Source organism: Neofelis nebulosa, chromosome 16 (genome assembly GCF_028018385.1).
Source record: "Neofelis nebulosa isolate mNeoNeb1 chromosome 16, mNeoNeb1.pri, whole genome shotgun sequence".
Classification (NCBI taxonomy): domain Eukaryota; kingdom Metazoa; phylum Chordata; class Mammalia; order Carnivora; family Felidae; genus Neofelis; species Neofelis nebulosa.
This window is the reverse complement of record NC_080797.1, coordinates 18,373,094-18,386,678: the sequence shown is the minus strand read 5'-3', so window position 1 is coordinate 18,386,678 and position 13,585 is coordinate 18,373,094.

Genomic DNA, 13,585 nt, shown 5'->3' with positions numbered 1-13,585 from the left:
GAAACCGGTTCATTCCTCACCTTGGATAACACTCTACAAGCCTGTAACCTGCTTCCTGCTCCCATGAATAGTCAGGAATCCAATGCTTGGAAGAGTGAAGAAAAACCGGGCATAGCACAAGAACATTAGCAGACATTAACTGAACACTTTCTATGTGCCATGCCCTATTTTAAGTGTTTTTACATATTAAAACATTCATCCCGCCACGGCAACCCTACGAAGTACGTGCTATTAACCCTTTGGTTTTACAGTTGAAGAAACGGAAGCAGAGGAAAAGCACTGACTTTCAGTTGGACAAATCAAGACCCTAGCCAGTTATGTAACTTTGGACTAGGCTCTAATCAAGTCTGTTTCCTTGTCTGTAGAATAGCCCGGCCTTCATTGGTTATAAAAGAACCAATGAGTGAATCAAGAGGCAGTTAAAAAGAAACCGTAGAGGTGGTGCCTGGGTAGTTCAGTCGGTGAGGCATCTGACCCTTGATTTTGGCTGGGGCCATGCTCTCACGGTTTGTAAGTTCGAGCCCCATGTTGGGCTCTCTGCTGACAGTGTGGAACCTCCTTGGGATTCTTTCTTTCCTTCTCTCTCTGCCCTTCCCCCCACCTCAAAAATAAATACACAAACTTTAAAACTAAACAACAACAAAAAAGAGAAGCAATAAGAAAAAAGTAAACATAAATAAATAATTAAAAAGCATCAATAAGGGTGCCTAGCTGGCTCAGTTGGTAAAGCATATTAACTCTTGATCTCAGGGTCATGAGTTCAGGCCCCACGTTGGGTGTGGAACCTACTAAAAAAAAAAAAATGTTTTTTAATTAATTGCTGTTTTCACAAAAGGGGTAAAGGAGCCTCAGATCAGCCTTTCATCAATTCAGATCAGTTTGTACCACCAAATTTAGGGTTTTCTGAATGTCTGGGGTTTTAGGAGTTGCAGATAAAAAAAAAAATAGTGGAGATCGGGGCGCCTGGGTAGCTCAGTTGGTTAAGTGTCTGACTCTTGGCTCAGGTCAAGATCTCACAGTTCATGAGTTCCAGCCCCAAGTCAGGCTCTGTGCTGGCAACCCAGAGCCGGCTTGGGATTCTCTCTCTCCCTCTCTCTCTCTCTCTCTGCTCCTGCCCTACTCGCACTGTCTCTGTCTCTCTCAAAATAAATAAATAAACTTAAAAAAAGAGAGAGAGAGAGACTTTCTGTGAATTAATTGGGTTAAAGTCCCACTTTCTACAACATAATCACATAATGTTAAGGTTTGGGGAAAAGAGAACTTCAGCCAGTGCCCAGGGCAAAGGAGAGAAAGCTATGCAACCAAGCCTTGGAGCAGCCACCTCTGGGGGGGCCAGTCCTGCATTCCTCTCTGGTCCTTCCTTGGCGCCACTTGGCTCCCTCGCCAGAGATCTGGGCCAGGGAAAGGGCCCGAGGGAGAAGACGGCACAGACAAGAGGAAAAATCCAGAAGTGATTGCCATCAAGAGAGCCATAAAAATGCTTTTAACTTGAATAAACGGTCTGGTGAGGGGTGGCAGAGCAGTGAGTGGGGAAATTACATGCAAATACCATGCATCCTTTGTGTAAATAGCCTCACAGCATCCTCTCTATTTGCATGCTACAGATGCAGCCCTTGGGAAAATCCCCGCAGAGAACCCAGCATTTAAGGGTCTCAGGGGTTTCCTCTAAGCATCCACTCAAGGCTGGGAGGTAAAAGCCACATATTTTATCACGTCCCACCCCTTCTCAGCCTTGGGTCTAAGGGACAAAGGAGAAGCAGGGAGAGGAAGCACAGGGATGAGTAATTTCGAGGTCAGCCGGTCCCTTAGAGCTTTCAATTTTGTTCATTTGGGCTGTCCTGATTTCAGCTCAGATGCTCATTTTCCACCTTTGTAACACATCCACTCATTTGAACGATTCTCACAGATTCCTGTAACGGGAAGGAGAGAGAGCCTGCCAGTGAGAAGCTGACAGATGCTGGTCTGTTTGTAGCACAGCATTCCCATGATAGCAGGGGAAAGGGGCGGGGGCGGGGGGGGGGGAGGGGGATGCCTCCTGGGAGCCAGAGGAGCTAAGACAGGCCCCTTATTGGCTGTTGGCTTGGCCTTTCCGCCCCTGGTAGGGCGATAGGAAGAATAGCCCTCTGGCTGTTCTGAGCGAGTGCAAGGTCTCTCCAAAAATGGGGCCCAAGCAGCAATATATGGCCCCTGATCCCTCTCTAAGTCCATGGGCCATGGTTTCAGTGGGTTAAAGCTAAAGCAACCAGAAGAAAATTTCACACGCTACCCCAGATCAGCCGACTAGGCTGACACTGACAGAGGGGTCCGATCCTAAACGCTTTGGGACCCTGCAGACGGTTCCTTCGGCAACCTTAAGGCTCTCCGTTGAGGAAAAGAACCTTGTCCGTTAGGAAATCAGCGATCAGGCTTTCATATTTTGCTTCTTGCCAAATGTGAATTCCTCATTGTTAATTTCCTCCTCAGCTGCCAGCCGCCGCTCACAAAGGAAAGCTGTTCAAATGGCCCCGAACTTCGGTTGGGGTTTGTAGCTTCTTAATCTACTTTTCCATTCCAGACTGTAACCGAAGACGAGGCTTGCACTGCCCAGTGTGGCTGAGCCCAGGATGGGGAGGATAAGGTGTTAGGGTGCATGACCCTTATGTGGCGCTCACACTCACCGCCATGCGGGCGCTTCTGCTGCCTCTCCCTAGTTTTAGCCCTGCTGCCTGGGCATCTGGCATTTGCAGAAATGAGGCACCTGGGACATGAATCCCATTCAAGAAATTAGGAGAGTCCATTCTACTGCACTTTATTATTATTTTTTTTTAACGTTCATTTTATTTTTGAGACAGGGAGAGACAGCATGAACGGGGGAGGGTCAGAGAGAGAGGGAGACACAGAATCCGAAGCAGGCTCCAGGCTCTGAGCTGTGAGCACAGAGCCCGACGCGGGGCTCGAACTCACGGACCGCGAGATCCTGACCTGAGCCGAAGTCGGATGCTTAACCCACTGAGCCACCCAGACGCCCCTATTGCACTTTATTTTAGTTTACTTCCTGACTGTTCTACCAAATACCAGACCCTATGTAAGCTTGTGTCAGTACAGTCGCTTCTGCCTTCATTTGTCTGGCCCTGCTTTTCTATTTGAGCTCAACCCCACCTGAGGCTGCACGTTCTACACGATGAAGTCAGGGTAAAAAGAATGCACCTCTAACATTTCAGCCCGGTATCCACTCAACTGCCTCTTCTGCCCTTCTCAGATAAACACACCTACACCGGGCAGGCAAAAAGCCCAGCATCTGTCACCTGCGACACAGAGAAGCCGGAACGTGAAAGAGGCAGGGAGGCAACAGCCCTCAGACCTCCCTTTAACAAATGTTCCCCTGTGGTTACTTAGACAAATCAAAGGAGGAAAGTAAGAACAAAGGCTCTTCCTTCTCCTAGGGCTTCTTGACAATGTGTGTCCTGGCTGAAGCATCAGATCTGGAAGAAGTCTAAAGGTCATCTAGTCCAGCCCCCTCCCCTGACAGATGAGGCAGGTGCAGCCTGGAAAGGGAAAGGGGGACTGGCCCAAGGCCACACAAGTGGCAGCACGGCTCGGAACTCGGGGATCCCAGGCTCTATGCGCTGGGCCTGGCAAAGGGAAACCCAGACTGCTGGTTTGGTTTCTATTTATTACAGGATACACTGTCTTCTAGAGCCAGTATACGAGGACAAATCAACTCAAGGAAAAAGCTCAGACACCCAACGCAAACACAGTACCAGTATGGCCGCGGATGTGATGTGCATTTGCCTGGAAGCTATCCATAACCATGCTCAAGTTGGAATAAGAAAGCCACAGAGACTATCTCGCCCGGAGTCTCCCCACACTCCCCCTCTACTCCTTGGAAACTGGAACGGAGGTCAGATCTGTCACCTAACTCCTCGCAGGCAAAGGAAGCAAAGCTCAGATGAGAAAAGGGAGGGAGGGAGAGCAGCCACCGAAGGGATCAGATTCTTATCAAGCGGGTTAAAAGTGTCCTGTCCCACTGATGTTGTGTCTCTGCTAAAGCCTGAGCTAAAGTCCAACACAGGCCAGGGATTCGATGACTTCATTTACAATGACACAGTCATTCCTGAGCTAATTGCTTATTTATTTAAGTGATAACTACCCTCCTCATTAGGGCACTTCAAAGACTGTGTTGAGCTGAAGAGTAATCAACAGAGATCCTACCTACTGTTGTGGTTCTCACAGTTACTGTTGCAAGCCCTAGACCTTTTTTATGTACCATGAGATGCACATTTATTATACCTCTTGGTTGTATATACTGTTGTCTTTTATATTGCAAGATGAAATCTGCGCCTGAAAAGAGAGCATCTGACTTCGGCTCAGGGTCACGATCTGACGATTCGTGAATTTGAGCCCCGCATCAGGCTCTGCATTGACAGTGTGGAGCCTGGAACCTGTTTCAGATTCTGTGTGTGTGTCTCTCTCTCTGCCCTTCCCCGCTTGCGTGTGTGAGCTCTCTCGCTCTCTCTCAAAAACAAATAAATAAATAAACTTTAAAAAATAAAAATAAAAATAAATTGGGGTTCCCCGGGTGGCTCAGTCAGTTAAACATCGGACTTCGGCTCGGGTCACGATCTCACCATTCCTGGGTTCAAGTCCCGCATAGGGCTCTGTGCTGACAGCTCAGAGCCTGGAGCCTGCTTTGGATTCTGTGTCTCCCTCTCTCTCTCTCTCTCTCTCTGTGTCCCTCCCCTGCTCATGATCTGTCTCTCTCTCCCTGTCTCAAAAATAAATACACATTTAAAAACATCGGGGGATGGGGGGAGGGCGCCTGGGTGCCTCAGTCAGTTAAGTCTCCAACCTCAGCTCAGGTCGTGATCTCACGGTTCATGTGTTCGAGTCCCGCATCCGGCTCTGTGCTGACAGCTCAGAGCCTGGAGCCAGCTTCATATTCTGTGTCTCTCTCTCTTTCTGCCCCTCCCTGACTCTCACTTTGTCTTTCTCTGTCTCTCAAAAAAACGAATAAGTGTTAAAAAAAATTTTTTTTTTAATTAAGTTAGCGTTCTAAAAATGGTGGTGGGGGGTGCGCCTGGGTGGCTCAGTCGGTTAAGCGGCCGTCTTCGGCTCAGGTCATGATCTCACAGTCCGTGAGTTCGAGCCCCGCGTCGGGCTCTGTGCTGACAGCTCAGAGCCTGGAGCCTGTTTCAGATTCTGTGTCTCCCTCTCTCTGACCCTCCCCCGTTCATGCTCTGTCTCTCCCTGTCTCAAAAATAAATTAAAATGTTAAAAAAAATAAATTAAAAAAAATAAAAATAAAAATGGTGGGGGTGGGGCATGCCTTGGTGGCTCAGTTGGTTGAACATGAGACTCTTGATTTCAGATCGGGTCATGATTTCACAGCTTGTGGACGGAGCCCCGAGTCAGGCTCCTCACTGAGCTTAGAGCCTGCTTGGGATTCTCGCTCTCCCTCTTTCCATTCCCAGCTTGAGTGTGTGTGTGTACTCGATCTCTCTCTCTCTCTCTCAAAAAAAAAAAAAAAAAAGTTAGCATTTATTGAGAACATGCTCTACGCCAGGAACTGTGCTAGGGCTTTTTTTTCTTTCCAAGATTTTATTTAAATTCAAGTTAGTTAACATATCATGTAGTACTGGTTTCAGGAGCAGAATTTAGTGATTCATCCCTTACATATAACACCCAGTGCCCAGTGCTCATCACAAGTGCCCTGCTTAAGCCCATCCCCCTGCCCACTCCCCCCCAGCAACCATCATCAGTTTGTCCTCTATGGTGAAGAGTCTCTTTATGGTTTTTGTCCCTCTCTGGTTTTGTTGTGGAGTGGTTGCATTTTAAAGGTATTTTTTTATGTCGGAAGTCAGGATTTCAGAGCCAGGAGGTGCATTCCAGACCCTGCCTTCGGTATGCACGTGGGAAAACAGGTTGGCATCCCCCTTGGCTGAAGGCAGAGCCCAGGGGTTGGATCCCCTGAGATACTATCTTCCCGTGCCCATTGGAACTCCAAACGCCAGGGACACATCTCCCCCATCACGCTGCTGAATGGCCAGAGAAAAAGCCAGGTTTTTTCCTCCTCAACATGCAGCAGCCTGAGTCCCTACACTCAGCGATTGCCACCCTAAATAGCCCTCTAGCTCCTACAATCTGGATCAGCCCTCCGTGGACAGGCAGGGGGAGGGTGTATCCGTGCGTCCCTAATGTTAACTTTTCACTTATGTGTCATTTGCTAACTGGAGAGAAAGCTCATTGGGTTGGGGCCTGCTCTCTAGAGCTGATTGTTCAGGAGTTTTGCCAGCCAGTTGTTAAACTGTCAGTAGCTTGAAATTGGCCGTAATGAGACTATTTAAACCACAGAAACCATCAAATGCTGTGTATCAGGGCTTCGCCCACTCCCTGCGCCCGTTTACCGCCCACTCCTGGTCTTAGGTTTCTTCGAATTCACCCCCTCTACATACACACAAGGACTGGACACATTGTTTCCCATATATAAGTACTCATTACATACATAGCTATTGAAATACATATGAAGAATAATCTTTTTTTTTCAAGAAAAAAAATTTTTTTTTTTTTTACTTGTAAGGAATCTCTGCACCTAATGTGGGGCTTGAACTCACAACCCTGAGATCAAGAGTTGCATGCTCTACGGGTGGAGCCAGCCAAGAGCCCTAAAGAATAACCATTTTTTTTAATGTTTATTTTTTAATTTATTTTGTGAGAGAGAGTGATAGAAAGCGAGCAGGGAGGGGCAGAGAAAGAGGGAGACAGAGAATCCCAAGCAGGCTCCGTGCTGTCAGTGCAGAGCCCAATGTGGGGCTTGAACTCATGAACCTGACCTAAAATCCAGAGTCGGCACCACCCAGGTGCCCCAGAATAATCATTTTTGAGCAATCACTCCATCTAAGCATTTCTCGAATAGATTATTTCATTTAATCTTTAAACCAAAACTAAGAGATAATGCTCCCATATCCCAGATGGGGAAACTGAAGCTCCCTCAACTGCAGGTAGGGAGCAAGAACTTGCCTGAGGCTCATCTGAGCCCAAAGTCCCCAGTCTTCCCCACAGATTGCCTGTCCTACCAGCTTCCATGGGTACCCTGGTCCAGGGCCAGGCCTGCTGGTCACCAAGCCAGCAGAGTGGCTCTCTCTGCAGTGCCACCAGTAATAAGAGACGATGCGTGGGGACTTCCCTCCAGCCCCACCTTTCCTCTCTCCATATTTAACCTGTCTTCTTTATCCTACCTACTTCCTTCTACATCATCGCCTTATCTGAATTAGGACGCTTTGTATTTTTTAGGACCATTTTTCAACAAGCTTGATGCTCCAAACCCCCTATAGAAATCCTTTTTGGCCTTCAACTTCTCTCCAAGAGCTCCGGCAGACGAATAACCTCCTATAAACTCTGTGGATCCTGTGCTTTGTAACCGTCTCCAGGCCTGGACAGACGCCCTATCTTCTTAAGGAATCCCTTCCGATGGCTGGGCTCCATACACAATGCGGTCAGTGGGGCAGCTCTGGTCTGGAGGCTCCTGAAGTGCAAGGACATGGCATTTGCCCTGACTGCTCTCAGGCCCCAGGGGCATGCTAGTCATGGATGCTGCTGCTGCTGAGGAACATTCTGGTGGTTTCCCAATTCTGTTGTGTACAACCCAGTGCTCTCGTTCTCAGCAAATACTTCCTTCCTCTTTATGCAGAAGACTGTCCTGTGTTTATTTACGGCACCCATGCTTGGTCCAAAAAAATGATCTGTGTGGCCTGGGCTTTTGGGGTCAGGAAATAGCACGAGTGTATCCTTTGCCCCAAGGTGCCCTGTGTTCCTAAAGAAGGGCACCTATCATTGCCAAATTTGCAAAAAAAAAAAAAAAAAAAAAAAAAAAAATCAGGGTATTTATTTCAATCAAATGCTTCTCTTCCAGGACTTGCTAGCTTTTTTTTTTTTTTTTTCGTGTACCCTGACTTCCTGTGTTCCTGAAAATTTCTGAAACCTCAAGCCACATCTCATCAGGAATTCCAGACCTCTTCAACATTGCCCTCCACTCTGCTGAGTCCTCTGCAATTTAAAATCCCTCTGCAGCTCTGGGATTTAGAGATGATAAACAGGTAAAAATAGGCTCATCCTCACTGCCCAACAGTCTGGTGCCTGTGGAAGAAGAGCCCGATGGTGGTTGTTTAGACTAATGCTCATCAGTACTCCGGGCTCCCCTGCTTCTTGCTTCCCCCTGAGTTAGGAGAGGCCGTGTGATTCTTCTGGACAAGGAACCATGAACAGAGGTGTGTTACTTTCAGGCTAAAGCAAGGAATTGCCAAGGCTTGACTCTCCAGCACTCTCGCTGCCTGCCTGCGGAAGGTTCCACGTAGCACCAAGGACAGATCGGAAACCTTTTAGGCTTTGTGATCCATCCCGCAACCGTTCGGCTCTGCTGTAGGAAAAAAGCAGTCATAGATAACACAGAAACAAATAATGGGTAGCCGTGTTCCAATAAAACTTTATTTGAAAAAACGGGCAGCCGCCCAAGGGCTGGAGTTTACAAACTGGGAGCTACAACATGTGGAAACTCCCACAGTCTGGATCATCATGTCCCTGCCCAGAGGGCAGTTCTTGAGAGTTACCAAACTCGTATTGGTGAGAAGTAGAATTTTAGGATTGCAGCGACCTCGACATAGCTCAGCCTAACCTGATTAACTTCAGGAGTCTCTGCAGCACCTTGAGAAAGCATGTGCCATTTGGGGGGAATAAAGGAAAGGATACTAACCACCCTCCTCCCCCACTGCCCACGCTAACATTTGCCCATCCAAGCTTAGCGTCACCCCTACCCCACTGTCTCCCAACAGATGCCCTGAACAGTCCTTGCTATAAACTCGCTTTCAAAGTAACTTCTGTGCTATGGTTAGCACTGTTTCCTGTTCTGAAAAATACCTTTTGTTCTCCTTTCTACCTACCCCAATCCTTCCCAGCTTCACTTCTTCCTCCTCAAAGGAGCCTCCCTATCTCCTTACCAGCTGTGATGCTAGTTTGGATCAGAGCTGCTGTCTGGGGTCATGGAAAAGAGAACAAGAGAGCCAGCCCCATCTGCCAGCGACCCATATTGGTAAGGAGGGTCCACTGAGCTCCCCCAGCAGAGTTAATAGAGGGAGAGACTGAGCACCCAAAAGGGGCGAGCCACTTATGCAAAGGAAGCAATCCAATCAGTCACACCCACAGTGCATTGTTTGGAGATACCTACATACAGGATTAAATGACAAAGAAAAGCAAGGGAATGATTAATGCAAATTTGAGGCTTAGGAGTCTTTCTGGGAAAGAAAGAAAGGTATGCATTTGGAGAAGCTCTTAGGAACGTTTTCAAAGGTGCTAGTCTTGGACATCTTAAGTTCTACGTTGGGTGTGTGGGTGATCGATATTCTTCGAACTGTGCATAGATTATGCACAAACTCTTGGTGTATGATATATTTCTCAGAAATCAATCAATCAATCAAAGGGTGGGTCAGGGGTCGGTTGAGCTTCTGACTTTGGCTCGGGTCAGGATCCCATGCTTTGTCAGTTCGAGCCCCGCGTCGGGCTCTGTGCTGACAGCTCAGAGCCTGGAGCCTGCTTCAGATTCTGTCTGTCACTCTCTCTCTCTCTCTCTCTCTCTCTCTCTGCTCCTCCCCTACTTGTGCTGTCTCTCAAAAATAAATAAATATGTAAAAAAATTTTTTTTAAAAAGCAAAGTTGTCTCTCTGCCCTGCCTTTCTCTCCCCCTAGGCAAAGACCTAGCTTCTGGTGTCCCTTCGAAAAGTTGCCAGAGCCTCACCTACCGTGAGACATACCTGGCAAGCAGGGGCAGGGCCTCCTTATCGCTGGGCTGGCATAGGACAGGGAGTACAGGCCATCAGGGCTGCTTTTGGGAAATGCCATTAACTATGTTGGGAGTGGTACGGCCTTTGTCCCTTGTGGGACATGTGACATTTGGTGAAAATGTAATCTGGTATAAACCAGCAAGAACGCATCACCCTGGGAATGGCCTTGACCTACCGGCTACTTCAGCAATGCAGACAAGCTTTTCGATCTGATCCTTTTAGTACCACTAAGGGAGAAGCTAAAGTGGATTCCAGGGGGGTAGGCAGGGCTAGAAAGTAGCATGTGATATTTAAGAGCACCAGGTATGGGTGCAAACACAGGTACCTGAGTTCAGAGCTCAGTTCCACTCTGAGCTAGCTGAGTGACCTAGAGCAAGTCACTTAACCTCTCTGATCCTGCTTTTCTCACTTGCTAATTGGGGGTGTACAGGGTTTCCCACCTCACTGGGTTGTTGTGTTAGATCAAGTAATTCAAACAAAGGAGTCAGCACAGAGCTGGGTTCATAGTACCTTCTCCACAAACACAAATCTCAGTTATCACAGAGAACTGGGATTTGCCTGGAGTAGAGGAAGCACTCCTGTACTAGTCCCCATCCTCTTTAAGGAGACAGACCAGAAAAAACTTCATGCTTCAAAGTGGCAAAGTCAACCGAACCTTCCATATAGTAGAAATAGCGTACATTTCCACCGAAAAGGAGTAGCACGAAATAGGTCGTGTTAAGCAAACAAAAGCTAGCAATAAATAGCATGGCAAGTCCGAGACGGGGGAAGGGAGCCATCCCACACCTGTCAGTACCTGAGCCCCACTTGCTGAGCCCGCCCTTCCCCTCCTCCGCCAGCTGATGCCCCCTTTTCCCCATGGGGGGTCCACTCAGTGGAAATCCCAATGTCCTTGACAGCCCTCGTGTGGAAAGGGCAACCACTCCGGCACGAAGGCGGGCCGTGTGCTATAACGGGTTACCGCGAGGTTCTGGAATTAGTCTGGAGCCAATGCCTCACCCCACTGCTTACTACTGTGACCTTGGGGAGGCTCCTCCCCTCCCAGGTGCCTTACCTGCCCAGCTGGTGCTAGGGGACTCCGGATTGTGTGGCTTGAAATGAGTCCGCTGACGTCGAACTCTTAGAAAGGTGCCTGGCCCACAAGAAGTGCCGGGTAGGCGGCAGTGGTTTGCTGCGGTCCAGCTGTTGCTGTCCTGTCTCAGCACCCAGTCTCAGCACTCGCCGGCTTACATTCACCATTTCCTCGTGAGCCGCCCGAGGAAATACTGGCTAGGTCTGTCTCTCTTCCAGGTGCCGCATCACGGCTCGTTCTGGAGTTCAGACCATTGATGGGACCAAGAGTTTGTTCCTTCGGAGGCTCCTACTGTTTTGTTATTAATGGGCATGTTTTTATGGCTCTGTTTTACCTGCTGTACATGGTCCTCTCAGATTAAAATAATGATACCTTCAGTTAATAATACCTTGCACTTGGAGAGTTGCTTTTATCCCGGCAGCTCAAAGCCCTCTACAAACATGACCTCATTCATTCTCCCTGCGCTCCCAGGACAGGGACACTCCTATGTTAGCCAGCCTGGGAAGAAGACGCCCTATCCCCCCCGCTCATCTCCAACCAGAGTCTCAGAAGCCAAAGTATTGACAGAGCATTTCCACCTCTCATGGCCACAAGTCAGAGGCAGAACTCGGTGGCTCTCCCTCTCTCTGCCCTGAGTGGCCTTACGCACACACAAGCGGAGCCCCTCTGGCTTGGGGGGGGGGGGGGGGGCCTTGTCCTCTATGCCTTTCTCAGGTGCCCACAGCTGTGATCAGGGTACCTGTCAATGGTAAACCTTGAAGAAACCTTCAGAATTAACTGCCTCGAGAGCCGGCGTGGGGGTGGGGGCAGGGGAAGGTTTGGCAACCTTGGCGTTTTCAGGATTCTTGTCTTTCTTTCTGGAGAATTTCTTCATTAAGACCTAAGGGCTCCTGCAGGCTGAGATGCCTCTGCCCGGGTAAATCCTACCACTCACGGTCCTGACACGTTTGCCGCCTGTATGTACTTGTGAAAACTAGAGCCCCACAATGACAGTACTTCCTTGTTCTGAGGCTGCTTGTGGCCTGAGCTCCCTGGCAATACAAGCTGCTGGCTGCTCACTTTTGTTTTCACCTTGCAATTACTGGAAGGGAAGGGCTGCGAGCTGTGCTCGACTCTCCAGCCACGCTGGGTCTCAGCCCATGTGCACTTAATTATGGCGAAAGAAACAAAGCGCTGACTCCTTCCCCTTCAAAATAAACAAACAAGCAAGTAAACAAACAAAAAGACGAAACGGGATAAGCTCACTGTAACACCCGAGGCTGGGGCTGTTTTACATCAGGACATAAACACTGGGTGTAATTTCTTTCTTATTTTTATTTTATTTTTTTATATGGTCAGGTTTTCCGAGCTAGAGACTTAAATCCGCTGTAGGCAAAGTCAAAATAGGCCCGTGGCTTGCTTTCTTCCAGCCTCCTATTCTGCAGACTCTTAACTGATTTAAAAAAAAAATTTTTTTTTAACGTAATATTTTATTTTTGAGAGAGAGAGATACAGATACAGCATGAGTGGGGGAGGGGCGGAGAGAAAGGGAGACAGAATTTGAAGCAGGCTCCAGGCTCTGAGCTGTGAGCTGTCAGCGCAGAGCCTGATGCGGAGGCTGGAACCCACGAACCGGGAGATCCTGAGATGAGCTGAAGTCGGACGCCTAACTGAGCCACCCAGGTGCCCCAACCCTGAACTAATTTTTTTTTTTTTTTAACATTTTTTATTTATTTTTGGGACAGAGAGAGACAGAGCATGAACGGGGGAGGGGCAGAGAGAGAGGGAGACACAGAATCGGAAGCAGGCTCCAGGCTCCGAGCCATCAGCCCAGAGCCTGACGCGGGGCTCGAACTCACAGACCGCGAGATCGTGACCTGGCTGAAGTCGGACGCTTAACCGACTGCGCCACCCAGGCGCCCCAACCCTGAACTAATTTAAACATAGCGTGTAATTGGTATTTCAGATCCAAAACTTACCAAGTTTTTCAGAAACTGAAATTCTAACAGTGAATCCCTAGTAATATTTACCTTCCTAACTTCTCTGTCCCTTCCTTAATCCACTTAAACTCCTAGTTCTTTCCCCACCCCAATACCCAAACAAAGCCTTGACGGTCAATCCTTTTTTTTTTTTTTTTTTTTTTTTAAGATATTATTTTTAAGTTATCTCTACACCCAACCTGGGGCTTGAACTCACAACCCCGAAATCAAGAGTGGCTCGCTCTTCCTACTGAGCCAACCACGTGCCCCTAAAAGCCAAATTTTTATCCAGAAGATGATAGCTCAGCACATATAAACAAATCTGGTTTTTAAATGGCTAGGGTTGAGAGCCAGTAGCCATATAGAAACACTGTATTCAAAAAGATGGTAGGAATTTAGCTTCAGCTAGGCCAATTGATTTAAGGAAAAAAAAAAATTCGCAGCTTGGGCTATTAGTGACTGAGAAAGTCTCATTTTTCCCCCCTTGCAATTATACTTAGTGTATGTTAACATCGGTTTATATCTTTAGAGAGCAAAAGTTTTTGGTCTAAAAACTAGGAAAAGTTTGTTTGGCCTTTGGGGAGGGTAATGATCGAAAGGCAGAAAGCAGGTACCTTATATTTCAATAAAAGGCTAAAAAAAAGGAGAGCTGTTCGAAAGTTTTAAAAAAATAAACAACTTTGAGACTTGAGCAGCTGCAAAGCCTCTGTTTTCTATTTTGATCATTCTGTTTCTCGAGATGACCA